At 45.9% G+C, this 16,016-nt stretch overlaps 1 long non-coding RNA gene across 1 annotated transcript in view; it reads right to left on the bottom strand.

Moving 5' to 3' along the window:
• The window catches only part of LOC132813953 (uncharacterized), a 29,621-nt gene extending 19,694 nt beyond the window's left edge, over positions 1 to 9,927 (bottom strand). The window contains exons 1-2 of the long non-coding RNA XR_009644234.1: positions 9,824 to 9,927; positions 4,701 to 4,807 (exon numbers count right to left, since the gene is read on the bottom strand). This is a non-coding gene — a long non-coding RNA (uncharacterized LOC132813953). The remainder of the gene's footprint in view (positions 1 to 4,700; positions 4,808 to 9,823) is intronic.
• Between the last annotated feature and the right edge of the window lie 6,089 nt (positions 9,928 to 16,016).

Below are 16,016 nucleotides of genomic sequence, written 5' to 3' on the forward strand. Positions count from 1 at the left end.
ATGTTGATGGGAATGGATGCTTTCGGTTATAAGGAGAGGCTAGGTAGGCTGGGACTTCTTTCACTGGGGTGTAGGAGGCTGAGGGGTGACCTTATTGGAGGTTTATAAAATCCTGAAGAGTATAGGTAATGTGAACAGCAGGTGCCCTTTCCAGGAGGGGGCGCGATTCAAGACTGGGTACATACATTTAAGGTGCGAGAAGGAAGGCTTTAAAAAGACGTTCCGGATTTTACTTTTTGTTTTTGTACAGAGAGTGATTCACATGTGGAATAAACTAGCCGAGGACGTGGTAGCTGTGAATACAATTACAATTTAAGGGTGGCACAGTGGCTCAATGGTTAGCACTGCTGCCAGGGACACAGGTTCAATTCCTGCATTGGGTGGCTGTCCATGCGGAGTTTGGATATGCTTCCCCGTGTCAGCGTGAGTTCCTCCAGGTGCTCCCGTTTCTTCCCACAAGCCACAGATGTACAGGGTAGGTGAACTGGCAGTCCTCAATTGCCCATAGTGTTCAGGGATGATTGGGTTTAGTGAATTAGTAAGGGGTAAATGTAGAGTAAAACGGTAGGGGAATGGGATTCTAAGAGGAAAAAGCATTTGGACCTGTATATCGATAGGGAATGCTTGGATGGATTTGGACTAAGTGGAGGTAGATGCGATTAGTTCAGTTCGAATTTATGGTTGACACGGACTGGTTGGAACACAGGGTGTGTGTCAGTGCTGTATAACGTTCTGACTCTATCGCTCGTTATCTCTGTAAATTCCTCTATGCTCGGAACTCTCCGTCAATGCCACCTCATCCAGTCTTACAACTCTTCCTTATCTCGATAATTCCTCTCCAGCCTCAAAACTCAAAAAAGTCTATCAGAAATATCTCTATCTCTGTAACATCCTCAATCCTCAGAATCCTCTCCAACTTTCATCTCCTCCAGCTTCATTACTCTCCCTATCTCTAATCCCCTCCAGTCTCTCAAAGCTCTGCTATATGTGCCTTTTTTATTTCCAGCCTTCAGGATTCCCAATGTTTATTTCTCACTTGATGACGGCCCTTTCCGATTCTGTGCTGAGCTTCTGAATTCTTCCTTAAACCTCTCAATCTCCTTTTCCTCCCAAAACATCGGCCAATAATCTGTCATCTACTCTAGTATCACCCTTTCTGACCTGAAGTCCAATGGAGCCTGTCATATTCCTATAATAAACATCTTAGCGGTCTACAGAACAGAAAAAGGCTCTGGTAGTACATCGGGTCTGTGACAAAGAAAACTACCACCTAACTGTCCTCATCTATTTTCCAATAATTGTGGAAAAGTCTCATCTATCATGGCATTGCAAGTGCACACTAAATACATCTCAAATGCTACCGGGATTTCTGTGTCTCCCACCCTTACAGACAGTGAGGTTCAATGCAACTGTTGCTCGATGATGACATCACCCACAGGAACACAGAGCAGCTGGGTCTGTGCAAACCAGAGATCACCCACACATTGGGAAGGATGGCAGGGTCCCTGAGGGGGGGCACAGGAGATTTACCAGGATGGTTCAAGGAATGGGGGATTTTAGTTGCAGAGACATGGGTGTTGTTAATACATATCAAGAATATCCATCTACAATAGATGGACTCTTGTTCTCAACCTCTCCCCTTGCCTGGGCTGTGGTAACCTTCAGGTTAAACCCACCACCAGACATTTCTCCCTAATGAGACAGCAGCCCTATGGTCTGGTCAGACAATGCTGACTTTCCCTTTTACACAGTGATGCCACTGTACCCTGGGGATGGGGAGAGGGAACGCTGAAGGTGGTGGATGGGACACCACTCAGGCACAGTGCTTTGTCCTGGAGGATGTTCACTTTAATATTGTTGGGGTCTGCACTGATGCAGGCAAGTGGAGAATGTTCCAACACAATCCTGATGTGTGCCTTATAGGGAGCAAACAGACATTGGGGAATCAGGGGTTTGGGGAAACAGATTGTTCTCCTTGTAGCAGAGGAAATTGCGGGTGCCCTGTGACAGAGGGGTTTACAGATTTAGAATAATCCACCTTACACTCATGAGTTCATCAGAAAAGGATTACAGGACACATATTGAAGACTTGGGGGAGATCTACTGAGAGTGTGGGGTGATTCAAAAGAGGACATTTATGCAGCAAATGGGAATGAGCTGGAATACAATACTCACACACAATGTGAATATCCAGCTCCTGATGAATTGAGTAATTTTGTCACAGTTTGGCGTTACAATTACTGAGATTACCATCTGAATGTCCACCTGTAATACACGTTTATAAAACTGTCACTGTCAGTTCATTTAAGAAACTCTCACCACCCCCTCCTCCTGGCCCAGGATGACTGGACACATTACCCCTTGTGGGGGTCAGCAGTTAGTTCAGGGGGAAATCTGTATGGGTTTCTGTGAGTTTCCACACTGGGTCTTCATGTGACTGAACAGGGCAGATCTTTGACACAAGGGACACAATGTTTCAAGAGTCAGTGCGATGTGGAGAGCAGGATGTGTGCTTCCTTTTCTTTCCTTCCGTGCTGCCGCTGTGCCTCATCAATTAGACGGGTGGGGGGGGGGGGGGGGGGTGAAAGGCACATGCAGCTCGATGGTCAAGTTGTCTCCATTCTGACCCATGAGCAGCAAGCTCCTCCCAGTCATTCCAAAGAGTCTCTCTGAAAAGGTAACAACTGCTTCCCACTGCCCAGTGCTCCCAGGAAATGTTTAGAAGAATGAGCGGGGAAATCTCTGAGAAAAGGCAGAACGGTAAAGTTCCAAAAGGATTATAAACAGTTTACAGAGAGGGATTCATTGGAGAAGTGGGCAACAAGTTAGCAAATGGAGCATAATTTGGGAAATTGTGAAGTTGCTCATTTTGGAGGAGATAATAAAAGAACAGAGTGCTATGTAAATGGTGGAAACTGTCGAAAGCTGCACCACAAAGGGACCAGGGGTAATTGCGTAGGAAACACAGTTATAACAGGGAATCAGGATGGGGAATGGAACGTTGTTTCTTATTACAAGGAGTTTTCAGTGTAAGTGTTTGGAGTATATACCTGAGAGTAACTTTACAAAGTGCGAGTGAGACCACATCTGGAGTAATGACAGAAGTTTTGGTCCCTTTATTTAAGGGAATACATAATTTCATCCGAGGCACTTCAGAAAAGATTAACTGGGATGATCCCTGGCTTGTAGGGATTATCTTTTAAGAAAAGGCTGAAAATGTTGGGACTCTACTCACTGGATTTGGGAAGAATGAGAGGTGATCTCATTGTAACATGCAGGATTCTTAAGGAGTTTGACAGGGTAAATACTGAGAGGATGTTTCCCATCATGAGGGATCTGGAATCAGATACTCGGATAGTCACGGAATCAAGGGTTCTGTTTTAGATTCGTCAAGTTTAAGGCAACATCAACACGGGTCAGGGGTTTCAGTAGCAATGGAGCTGGGGTGAAGGGGGGGGGGAAGCAACGTTTTAGAGATTGGAATTCCTGGTGTTTGTGATTGTGTAGATACCTGATCAGAAGGTCACCTTGGGGTTACAGATATGAGAGCAATATTGTGAAGAGTGTAGTTCTGCCTCAGACAGTTCCCAGGGAGAGGGAGGGGCTCAGCAGTAAGGGAAAGGAATTTGTAATAGCAACTGAAGGCAATGGGTTTAACCATTTCAATGTTCCGTTGCAGGAAATTGCAGCCAATCGCGTAGTGGGAGTGTGATGAGCAGTTTGATAACTGAGTAATGGAGAGGGATGATGGGGAGGGAGAGCTAGGCATTGTCAGTGTACATGTGAACCCTCAGACGGTGCTTTTGGACGATGTCACCTCCTGACAGTATGTGGGTGAGAAACAGGAGGGACCAAGAATCGATCCTTGAGGGACACCACATACAAGGAATTTAGAAAGGAATGGGAGAGTGGGGATGGAGTAGGTTTTTCCAACAACGGTGAGGTCAAAATATTACTTCGTAGCAGAATGGGAGAGAAGGACATAACCAGAAAAGACAGACAGACAGAACAAGGAACAATACCTGTGATTTGGTGAGGGGAGGGAGGTGGGGGTGATGTGGAGGAAGAGCCCAACTCCAAAAACACACTTTCTTCATTGGTGACATCACCCAACTCCACCCTAGTCTCAGCTCATTTACTGAATGCAGGGATGGACGAGTATTTATCTCCAGACTTAATTATCCAAACACTCTTGGCCAGCCTCCCACATTCAACTTACATGTAATCTCAAGAGTATCTTAAAGCCTCCTGCCCAAGTGCTCACTTGTACCAAAACTAGTTGATCCATCGAAAGGCTCCTATTTACAGGCAACAATTTAAAATTCTCACCCTGTGAACATCCCTGTCTCCCTGCACCACACACCACACACCCTGCAAGACCTTGACAACTCATTTGTGTTTATTCATTGCTTCACCTGTCTGGCTGTTTCTACTGTTGCCAAGGCAACACTGTCTGGAATTCCCACCTGAACCCTCTCAGACCTGCTTTCCTCTTTTAAGGTGTTCTCGAAAACCTGCTCATTTGACAATGCTTTTTATCACTTGACCTAGTATCTCAATCTGTGGCCTTATGCCAGAATTTTTCAATAGTATTTCTGTGAAATTATAAACATGATTAAAAAAAACAAACTGTTGCTGATTTGCACATACATTGTCAACTCTTCAATATTGCTGAGTGAATAATCTATAATAGCACTTACCCAACCACATTGTGGGAGCACCTTCACCACACGAATTGCAGCTGGACAGGGAAATCAAACATCACCCTCTCCACAGGCAATGGGGCTTTGGCACTGATCACTGGGATCTGTGGAGGGAGAAACACAGTTGCTATTTCAGGGAGTGCAAAATGCATTATAAGGAGGGAAAATGGGGCAGAATTTGGGATTTTCAAATTTGTGATTCACAATGTGCACTAAGTTCTGTAAAACCTCTCATGCCATACCATGAAAATTTCCTTCTCTTTCTGGTCTATGTCTTTCCTTTCCCCTGCCCTGCACCTTCACACATCTCCAATGCCTTGGCCACAACAACACTGTGCTGCCAGTGAAGTTTATCACGTGGTTGAGTATTGTCCCGCCCCTCATTCACTCCGATTGGTTGAAGGACCAACTGGCACATCCTGGTCCTCGAGTCCCCGTCCCCCCACTCTTATTGGTCCTGCGCTGACATCAATAATCCGAGGCCCATTGTGGGCTGGAGCATGCTCAGTGCTTCCTGCTTTTGCTGCTGTTCATCAGGTATAAGAGAGAGAGAGGGCTCATCCCTGTTTCTCCTGATGTCAGACAATAACAACAACTACCTGCATTGTATGGAGCCTTTCACATTGACAAATCTCCTAAAATGCTTCACGGATGATGGAAACGTTGATTAAAGAGAACGATTTTTAGATACATCTTTAAGGCGGACAGAGGGGGTGAGGGAGGATATTCCAAAGGTTTGTGTCCTCAGCAGCTCCAATCGTGCAGTGATATAGGTGGGCAACAGCTTACAATGGAGACAGTTAGTGGCTAACCACAGGTTAACAACCTCATGTCGTAGCCACCTCATGTCACAGCCTGTCATTACACACTACCTATGGTTAGCCACTAATAGTCTCCATTAACAGCTAGTCACCCTCCCCCAGTCAGATCGTTATCCACTCCTTTATCCAACCGCTCTTCTCACTCTATCCCCACCTTTACTCCTTTTATCTTGCCCCCATCCCCCCACACTATCTTCTGCACATAAACGGACTTTTTTTTCTCAGTAACATCTGTTCTGTGGAAGGGACACCGGATCTGAAACGTTAACTCTGATCTCTCATCACAGATGCTGCCAGACCTGCTGAGCTTCTCCAGACCCTCCTGGTTGTTGTTTCTGATTTACAGCATCCGCAGTTCTTTTGGTTTTAATTTACGGGAGTTTGTAATTCAGGTCCACAGCCTCTGTCCCAGTCCCTGCTGTCTCTCCCACCCCCACCCAGTGACACTGCACCTGCACAGCTCATGGACAGGTGTCGTCTTGCTGGCCACACCCCTCATTCACTCCCATTGGCTGCAGGACCACACAGACTCTCCTCCTATTGGTCTGGAGCTGCCGTTAATCAAGCCGGCGCCGATTGAGAGGTGAGCTCCTCCCTCTCTCTGCCTTGGGATGAGCTTCATCATTCACAGTGAATGGGGCAGTATCACAGAGCACAGGGGCTGGGGGCTATTCAGCCCATTGGAGCTGTCCTCTCTCCCTCTGTAGATGGTGCAAATCTGTCCCAACTACCCCCAAATCTTTCCTTAAAAAGTAAAATTCCAAGTCTGTTTCAAAATACCTGCTGAATCTGTGTCGTTCAGACTGTTCCAGATGCTCAGAACTTACTGAGTAAAATAGTGTTCACATTTTCACCTTGTATTATTTGCCAATTACTTGAAAGTAGTTACTAAAAATTGTGACAGGGTTAACAATTCCTCTCTCTCTTTGCAAATTCAAGACCTTGGAACAAAATCGGCACCAGGTCAAAATCACTGCTTCACCTTCTCAGCTCCAAGGATAATTATCTGTGCTTCAGCTAGCTCTGCACAAAAGAGAGGAATGCATCTTAATTTATTAAGATCAAAGAAACAGACCTCCGGTCCAATTCGTCTGTGCCAACAAGGAATCCTAAACTAATGAATTCCCATTTACCATCTATTGGCCTGTATCCATCAAAACCCTTCCTATTCATGTACCCAATTGGAAGCCTTTTAAATGTTGTGATTTTATCAGCCTCCACTACTTCATCTGGTAGCCCCTCCCATACACACACCACACTCAGCTTGAAAATGTTGCCAGTTCGATCCCTTTTAAATCTTTGCCCTCTCAACTTAAACCCATGTGCTCTAGTTTTGGACCCACCTAACCTGAGGAAAAAGGATGCCAGCTGCTCACCTTATCCACGCGCCTCGTGATTTTATAAATCTCAATGAAGTCACCTCTCAGTCTTTGACTCTCCAGAGAAAATAGCCCCAGCCTATTCAGCCCCTCCCTGTAGCCCAAATCCTCCAATCCTGGTAACGTTTTTGTAAATCTTGTCCAAACCTTTTCAAATTTCACATCATCCTTCCCAGAACAGGGAAATTCAAACTGAAAACAGAATTCCAGAAGTGGCTTAATCAACGTCCTGTCCAGCCACAATATGACGTCCCAGCTTCTGTATTCAATGCATTGACCATTAACGGAGAGCGTTAATGGAGTCCCATTTGCCAGCGGTTCACCCTTATCCCTCTAAAACCTCCCTCTTCAAGTACCCAGTCAGACGCCTTTTAAATGCTGCAATTGTACTAGCCTCCACCCCTTCCTCTGGCAGCTCATTCCATACTTGCAATGCCCTCAACATAAACACGATACCCCTTAAATCCCCTTTAAATCTTTTCCCTCTCACCTTAAGCCTGTACCCTCTCGTTCTGGAGCCACCGAACTTGGGAAAAAGTCCCTGACTGCTCACCTTATCCATGCCCTTCATGACTTTATAAGATCACCTCTCAGCCTCCAAATCTCCAGGGAAAATAGTCCCAGCCTATTCAGCCTTTCCCAATAGCTCAAATCGTCCAACCCCAGGAAAGTCCTTGCAAATGTTTTCTGAACCCTTTCAAGTTTCTCAACATTATTCCAAGAACAGGGAGATTGGAACTGAAAACAGAATTCCAGAAGGGCCTTCATCAGTGCCCTGTCCAGCCACAATATGACATCACAACAGCTGCATTCAATGCATTGACCAATAACGGGGAGCGTACCAAATGCTGCATTCACTCCCCTGCCTACCTGTGACTCTACTTTCAGGGAACTATGAACCTGCACTCCAAGGTCCCATTGTTCAGCAATGTTCCCCAGGACTTTACCATTAAGTGCATAAGTCCTGCCCTGATTTGCCTTTCCAAAATATAACAGCTCACATTTATCTAATTTGAACTCAGTCTGCAATTCCTTGCTCCAATGGCCCATCTGATCAAGATCCTGTTGTATTCTGAACTAACCTTCTTCACTGTCCACTACACCTCCAATTTTGGTGTCTTCTGTAAACCTACTGACCATATCTCATATATTCACATCCAAGTCATTTATTTAAGGGCCCAATATCCATCCCTGCAGCACACTGCTGCTCACAGGCCTCCAGTCCGCAAAGCAACCCTCCATCATCATCCTCTGTCTCCTACATTCAAGGTAGTTTTGTAATGGCTTGCTCTCCCTGCATTCCATGTGATCTAACCCTGCTAACCAGTCTGCTTTGTGGAACCTTGTTGAATGTCCATATAAACAACATTCACCGCCTGGCTTAATCAATTTTCTTTGTCACTTCAAAACACTCACTCAAGTTAGTGAGACACAATTGTGCATGTACAAAGCCACAGTGACTCTCCCTGATCATTCCTTACCTTTCCAAATAGATGGATATCCTGTCCATTCGAACAACTTGCCTGCCTGACTTCAGGCTCACTGTTCTCTTGTTCCATGGCCTCTCCTTACCACCTTTTTAAAATAATGGCACCTCACCTGTCACTATCAACGATACAAATATCACAGGAGAGGCCCAACAATCACTTCCCTAGATTTCCAGAAAGTTCCAGGATACACCTGATCAGGTTCCACGGCTTTATCCACCTTGATGTGATTTAAGACATCCAGTCCCACCTCCTCTGTAACATGGACACTTTTCAAGTTATCACTGTTTATTTCTCCAAACTCTCGAGCTTCCATATACTTCTCCAGTAAAAATGACGTGAAATATTTGCATATATTTCACACCCTCTGTGATTCCATAGACAGCCTTGTTGACCTTTAAGCGGTCCTATTCTCTAGTCCAGTTAATCTTTTGTCTGTGATATATTTGTTTAATCTCTTTGGATTCTATTCCAGGACATCCCAGAAAGGCCTACTTCAAGGACCGTAACTTTCCTCCGACTTGATCAACAATGCCCTCCAACACATACCCTCCACTTCCCGCACCTCCACCTTTATCCCACCCCTCCAGCCACAATAAAGAATACAGCCCTGCGGGCTTCATCTTCCACCCCACTAATCTCCAGATACAGCGCATTAACCTCTTATTTCTGCTACCTAAAGTCAGACCCCACCATAGACATATTTCCCTCCCCACCGCTATCTGCGTTCCACAGAGACCATTCCCTCTGCACCTCCCTTGTTAGGTCCACACCCTCCCACCAACACATGCTCCACACCTTTGACCTTCCCTTACCGCCACGGGAAATGTAAAACGTTCAGCCACACGTCACTGAGCTCTGTCCAGGACCTCAAAACGATCTTTTCACATCAGGCAGAGATTTGCCTGCACATCCCAAAACCTCATATACTGCATCTGGACACTATGGGAAATTTAACATGGTTCATCCAACTAACCTACACATCTTTGGACTGTAGGAGTAAATTTGAATATCCGAAGGAAACCCTCACAAACACTGGGGAGAATGTGCCAACTCCAACACAGACAGTTGCCTGAGGCTGGTATCAAACCCAGGTCTCTGTTGCTGAGGAAGCAGCGCTAACCACTGAGCCACAATACTGTGGGATCTTTGGTGCTGATGTGCTGCCCCACTGATAACTCAGTCACTCACCCTGCCTCATTTCCTAAGAGGCAGTGATGACGGAGTGAAATTATCACTAGACAGTTAATCCAGAGACCCAGATAACGTTCTGGGGACCTGGGTTTGAATCCCATCACGGCAGATTTTGGAACGTGAATTCAATAAATATCTGGAAAAAATAATCTAGTGACGACAAGGAATCCATTGTCAATTGTTGAAAAAACCCATGTGGTTCACTCATGACCTTTAGGGAAGGAAAATGCCATCCTTACCTGGTCTGGTCTGCATGGGACTCCAGACCTATAGCAACGTGGTTGACTCTTAACTGCCCTCTGGGTAAACGCAGCAATAAATGCTGGCCGAGCCAGTGACAGCCTCATCCTGTGAATGAATAAAGGAAACAGGTCAGGTTTTGTTCCTTCTCTAGTAGTTACATCCTACAAACTGAATCTGAAATGTTCTCGTACACACTGAACAAATACCTTTCCATCCAAGCCCTTATCACTACAGCACTCCGAGGCTATGTTGGTAAAGTTAAAACCCCTTATCATTGCAACCATATTATTCTTACAGATAACTGAGGTCTCCTGGTAAAATTGTGTCTCAATTCCCGCTGACTATTGGGAGAGAGTCTATAATACAATCCCAGTAAGATGGTCATCCCTTTCTTATTTCTCAGTACTACACAAGTAACTTGCCTGGAGGTATTCCCAGGAATATCCTCCCGAAGCCCAGCCATAATGTTATCCCTAATCAAAAACACCTCTCCCCCTGCTGTTGCCCCCTTTCTATCCTTGCTATAGCATCTATACCTGGAACATTAAGCTGCTAGTCCTATCCATCCCTGAGTGCTGCCTCTGTAATTGCTGTAATATCCCAGTACCATGTTCAAAACCATACCCTGAGCCCACCTGCCTGACCTGTCAGGTCTCTTGCACTGAAATAAATGCAGTGCAACTGGTCCGTCCCACCTCATTCTGTAGCTTGCTCTTGCCTGCCTTGACAGTCTGACCGGTGAACAGTACCAGCCTCAGACTCACCTCTTTTCTCACTATCTCTTTAGGATTACCCCGACTCCCTCACTGGTTTAATGTCTCCCGAGTGGCACTAGCAAATCTCCCTGCTCGTCAGGACCCCATGCTTTCCCCTTCCTATGCCATTGGTACCAATGTACAATGTCCTCCCACTGGTTATTTTCCCTTTTGAGAATATTCTGCTCCCTCTGTGAGACATCCTTGACACTGGCACCAGGGCAGCACCACCCCATTCTGATGCCTCACTGTCAGGTGCAGAAATGGCAGACTGTGCCCCTGACTAGAGAGTCCCCTATCACCATCGATCGTGTGGAACTGGATATACCTCACATTATGTTAGAAGCCAGTCTCAGTCCCAGTAACTTGGCTGTCAGTGCTACTTTCCCCTGAAAGTCTATTACCACCTACATTTTCCAAAACAGTACACTTGTCTGAGATGGGGATAGCCACAGAAGACTCCTGCAGTACCTACCTACCCCTCCTAGCTTTCCTGGAGGTAACCCACCTACCTGACTGTATCTGCAGTATCCTGCAATCCTGAGACTGCACCTATCACACTCCCCGGCTCCTGTCAATTCCTCACTGCCTTTAATCACTCCTCCACCAATCCATGCGATCCAATTGAATTTGTAATCACACTTCCTGCAGACATAATCATCAGGATCATTGAAACTCTCCCTAATTTCCCACATCCGACAGGAACAGCACGCCACTCTACAACAGGCCATCACTCTGCCTTAATAATCTACAGACCAAGGCAAAGGCACAGTCTTACTGCTCGATAAATACTGCCCGAGAATAACTTATGTTTTATATCTTAAACATTTAATCAAGAGACCGTAAGACATTAAAAAGAAATCCTCACTTTACTCACTATTGTAGATTTAATAAAATAAAACTGACTAAGATTGATGTTTGAAGAGACTGAAACTCACTGAGCTGATCCCGGCTCTGAGTACTTCCAAGGGTGAGGTCTCTCTGAGGGCAGCTGTGAAATGTCACTGTTTCTCTTCTCTGCCCACTCCATTTCCAGAGGTTTTTAACTTCACAGCAAGTCAGCTCAGAGAGGTCACTGCTTGGTTTTATTCACTGGGGGTTGCCTTTGCTGCCCAGACCAGTATTTATTGGCCACCTTTCCTTGTCTTGGAGAAAGTGGTGGTTAACCGCCTCCCTGAAATGCTGCAGTCCATGTACACCACAGTGATGTTTGGACAACAGTCCCCCTCTGGCCCCACAACCCTCCCTGTCTCTGTAATCCCCCTCCGGCTTCAGAAATTACACGTCTGTGGCATCAGATTTTTATTTGGATTCGTTTTTGTTTAATAAACACCACCCACCCGCCCCCCCCACAAAAAAAAAGTGAAATATTTCACCCCCAAACAAATTTCTGTTGATTGACCTTTTGGAGAGGCTGACACATGGAGGTTGCAGTACTTTATCTCACATTGTATGCGTAGAATGATGGAACTTTCTTTTAAACATTGCTAAAAAGGGAGGCAATGGCTTAATGCTATTCCTGCCAGATGAGTGATATGTGCAATGTTCCGAGGATTAGGGTTAGAATCCCAACATGGCTGATGGCGGCATCGGAATTCAATACAATCTAGAATGAAAAGGCGAATGATGACCATGAAACTATTGTCGATTGTTAGAAAACCCATCTGGTTCACTCATGTCCTGCAGGGATGGAAACGGTCATCCTCACCTGGTCTGGCCTACATGTGACTCCAGACCCACAGCAATGTGGTTAACTCTCAACTGCCCTCAGGAAAACTACTTTAAAAACTGTTAACAAATACCCCGCAGGTATCACTTAAAAACTGGCTGTTCCCATTGGGACCATGTGAATTTCTGAACGGCCTGAACTAAAAATGAATTTCAGTTTCACCTTCTCCCTGTCTCCCCTCGCTCTGTTTTCATCTAACTCCAAAACACTCATTGAGCCAAGTAGCACCCACAGTGCAGCCCTGTCATTGTCATTGTCTGCTCACACCTACACTGCCCTCAGCCTCCTGTACTGTTCCAATGTATCTCAATGGGAGCTCAGGGACAGCATCTCATCTTTCAATTCAGCCCTTTGTAACCCCAGAGTCAACATGGACCTTAGCAGTTTCTGAATGAACAGTCAGTTGTCAGAAGCTGGAACATTCCACCTGAAAAGGTACTGGAATTTGAATCCAAAAGGACATTTAATGGGAAGTTTGCAGGTAATTGAAAATATGAAGTTTACGGGTTAACATCATGAAGTGGGTGCCTGGGTCTAAATCTGAGGGTTCTTACAAAGAGACGAGGTGTAATTTGGATAAATCTGTGCTCCCTCTCAGGGCAATATCTCCTTCCTCAGCTGCAGGGCCCAGAACAGAGCACACACCCAAAGGGTGATCCAACCACAAATTTGTACATCTTTCTGCTTAACAAAAATATTGGAGATATTTTCCCACAAACAGAACAGACAAACCTTTCTCCTTCCACAGTTAAATGCCAATGATATTCAGATCCTGATGACTCCACTGACTGTAAAAACTTGCTTTTGAGATCCCAGCCTCAATTATTCTGATTTAATATCCTATGAAATGAATTCACAAAACAAAACTCAGTCAGTACAGGAAGAATATAAAGACATACTTTTCTCTTGGTATGTGCTTGATGTGTAAATGCCTCTCCTAAAATCACACGCTATTCCTGCCAGACGAGTGATATGTGTAATGACACCCCACCCCCGCCCCCCCAACCCCCCCCCCCCCCCCATCCTAGGAATGGGACATGTCCATGCCCCTCACTGTACCTTGCCCCAATAAAGATGGCGGCCATATCCCAGGACCTTTCACCGCCTGAGGGCCGCAGCCATTTTCCCATCTGCTGCAAAGGTGGGAAAGAGTTTCTAATTCAGACTAACGATCCGCACAGAGTGTAATTAAGACTTCCCAGTCTAAAGTGACTCATTATCTCCTGTCTCCGAGGCCACTCTCCCCTTCCCTGTTTGTGTCTCCCACATTCACCAACGGCCGAGTCACGTGGCACTGCACAGGGGAGTTACTGGTGACGTGTCATCCCACTGGCCACGCCCCTCATTCACTCCCATTGTTTGGATGACCAGCTGGTTCCACTTGGTCCACCAGTCCCACCCCCTTTTCCTATTGGTCCGAAGCTGCCATCAATCAGCTGGACCCCATTGTGAGGTCAGTGGTGGGATCCTCCCCCTGCCTGAATCAAACCCGGAAGGTGGATGGATGGTGTCAATCAGGAACAACAAGCAGGAGGTGCTGGGAAAGCTCAGCAGGTCTGGCAGCATCTGGGAACAGGAATCTGTCCAGTGGCCCTTCCTCAGAACCGATGGGAGCTGGGAAAATTAGAATCCTGACAGTGTGGAAACAGGCCATTCGGCCCTAAAAGTCCACAGCGTCCCTCCGAATGGTATCCCACCCAGACCCATTCCCCCACCCTATTACTGTATATTCCTCCTGACTAATGCACCTCACCTACACATCCCTGAGCATTATGGGAAATTTAGCTTGGCCAATTCAACTAACCTGCAGATCTTTGTAGTGCAGGAGATAGGGGTTAAAGAGTAAATAATAGGCAGGGACAGAACCCAAAGAGAGACAGGAACATTTGGAAAGACAAAGGAGTGGATTACGAACTGGCTGGGAGGGTGCATAGCTGTTAATGGAGGGGACAGGAACCTGTGTCTGGCAGCATCTCAGTGGAGGTGGCGGAAATGGCGACTGATGATCTACGTTTTGCTGCAAAAACAGACCCGAGCTTCCAGCTGCCTGTCAGTATAACACACGAGCCTGTTCCCTGGCCAACGTCTCTGTCTCATGCTTACTGCAGTGTTCCAGTGAGGCCAGAACATACCAAATGGCCCGTATTTCAAGGACTGCAATTTCCCCTCCCATGTGGCCAATACCATCCACTATATCTCCTCCACTTCCTGCACCTCTGCCTTTGAAACCCACATCTCCAACTGCAACAAGGATAGACCACCCCTCTTCCCCCGCCAAGTCCTTAACTTCCACCCAGATACAACACATCATCCTCTGCCGTTTCCACAAGCTACAATCAGACCGCACCACCAGATTCTTAAGGGGTTTGACAGAAGAAATACTGATGTGTCTGAGGATAAATACAGAGGGGGGAGTTTGAAACCAGATTCTGAGTCAGTCACAGAATCAAGGGTTCTGTTTCGGATTCATCAAGTTTAAGGGAACACGGTAAGGGGTTTCAGTAGCAATGGATCTGGAGTGAGGAGGAGACAAGCAACATTTAAGAGATTGGAATTCCTGGTGTTTGGGATTGTGTAGATGTCTGATCAGAAGGTCAGCTTCACATCAGATACAACTGTAATATTGTGAAGAGTGTAGTTCTGCTGCATCGTTCCCAGTGAAAGGGAAAGGCTCAGCAGTAAGGGAAAGGAATTTGTCAGACAATGGGTTTAACCATTACAATGTTTCATTGGAGGAAACTGCACCTAATCGAGTAGTGGGAATGTGGTAAGCAGTTTGATAACTGAGTAACAGTGGAGTAATGGAGAGGGATGATGGGGAGGGAGAGAGAGCTGGGCATCGTCAGTGTACATGTGAAACCCAACATGGTGCTTTTGCACAATGGCACCTCCTGGCAGTATGTACGTGAGATACAGGAGGGGCCAAGGACACCAAATGCAAGGAATTCAGAAAGGAAAGGGAGAGAGTGGAGATGGAGCAGGATTTTGGGAGAGAAGGATAAAACCAGAAAAGACAGAACAAGGAACAATATTGGTGAATCAGTGAGGGGGACTGATGAGAAGGAGGAGGAAAGAGAGTTGGAAAGTCTATAGTTTAGTGAAATTAGGGTAAAGGGTCAAGATGAGTTCTGATAAGGCTTGACAAGAGACTGGAAGATGTAAGTTTAGGACAAAAACCAGGAACACCATGTGAGGCAGTTTGACTCTGTGGGCTAGTGAGAGGGAGGGAAGCAGCAGATTGGATTATCTCAGTCTTAGTGACAGAGAAACTCCATGTGCTCCAAACTCTTCTTGTTGGAGGGAAGGATGGAGGAGACAGGAGGATGGACAGTGTTTCACAAAGAAACAAAACCTGGGTAAGTGATATTTAAAGAGAGTGAACAAACCTAATATATTTAACTTTTATCCAAAATATTAAAACAAATGACTGAAGTCCTGGTTCGAATCCCAACTTGGCAGATGGTGGAATCTGAATTCAAGAAAAAATAACTGGAATTAGGAATCTCCTGATCTCCATGAAACCATTGTCAATGGCAAAAAAAATCCTGCCAACCCGACAGTGGCCCAGCCAGCTACTCACTGTATTCATCACTGCAAAGTCTCAAGAAAGGAATGAAACTGGATGGTCCACTCGGTATCTAACAGGGCACCAGAAAATACAACCACAGAATCAGCCCTCTCGATGGTGCAATGTCCTCCAGACTA

Source organism: Hemiscyllium ocellatum, unplaced genomic scaffold (assembly GCF_020745735.1).
Source record: "Hemiscyllium ocellatum isolate sHemOce1 unplaced genomic scaffold, sHemOce1.pat.X.cur. scaffold_562_pat_ctg1, whole genome shotgun sequence".
NCBI classification, from domain to species: Eukaryota; Metazoa; Chordata; class Chondrichthyes; order Orectolobiformes; family Hemiscylliidae; genus Hemiscyllium; species Hemiscyllium ocellatum.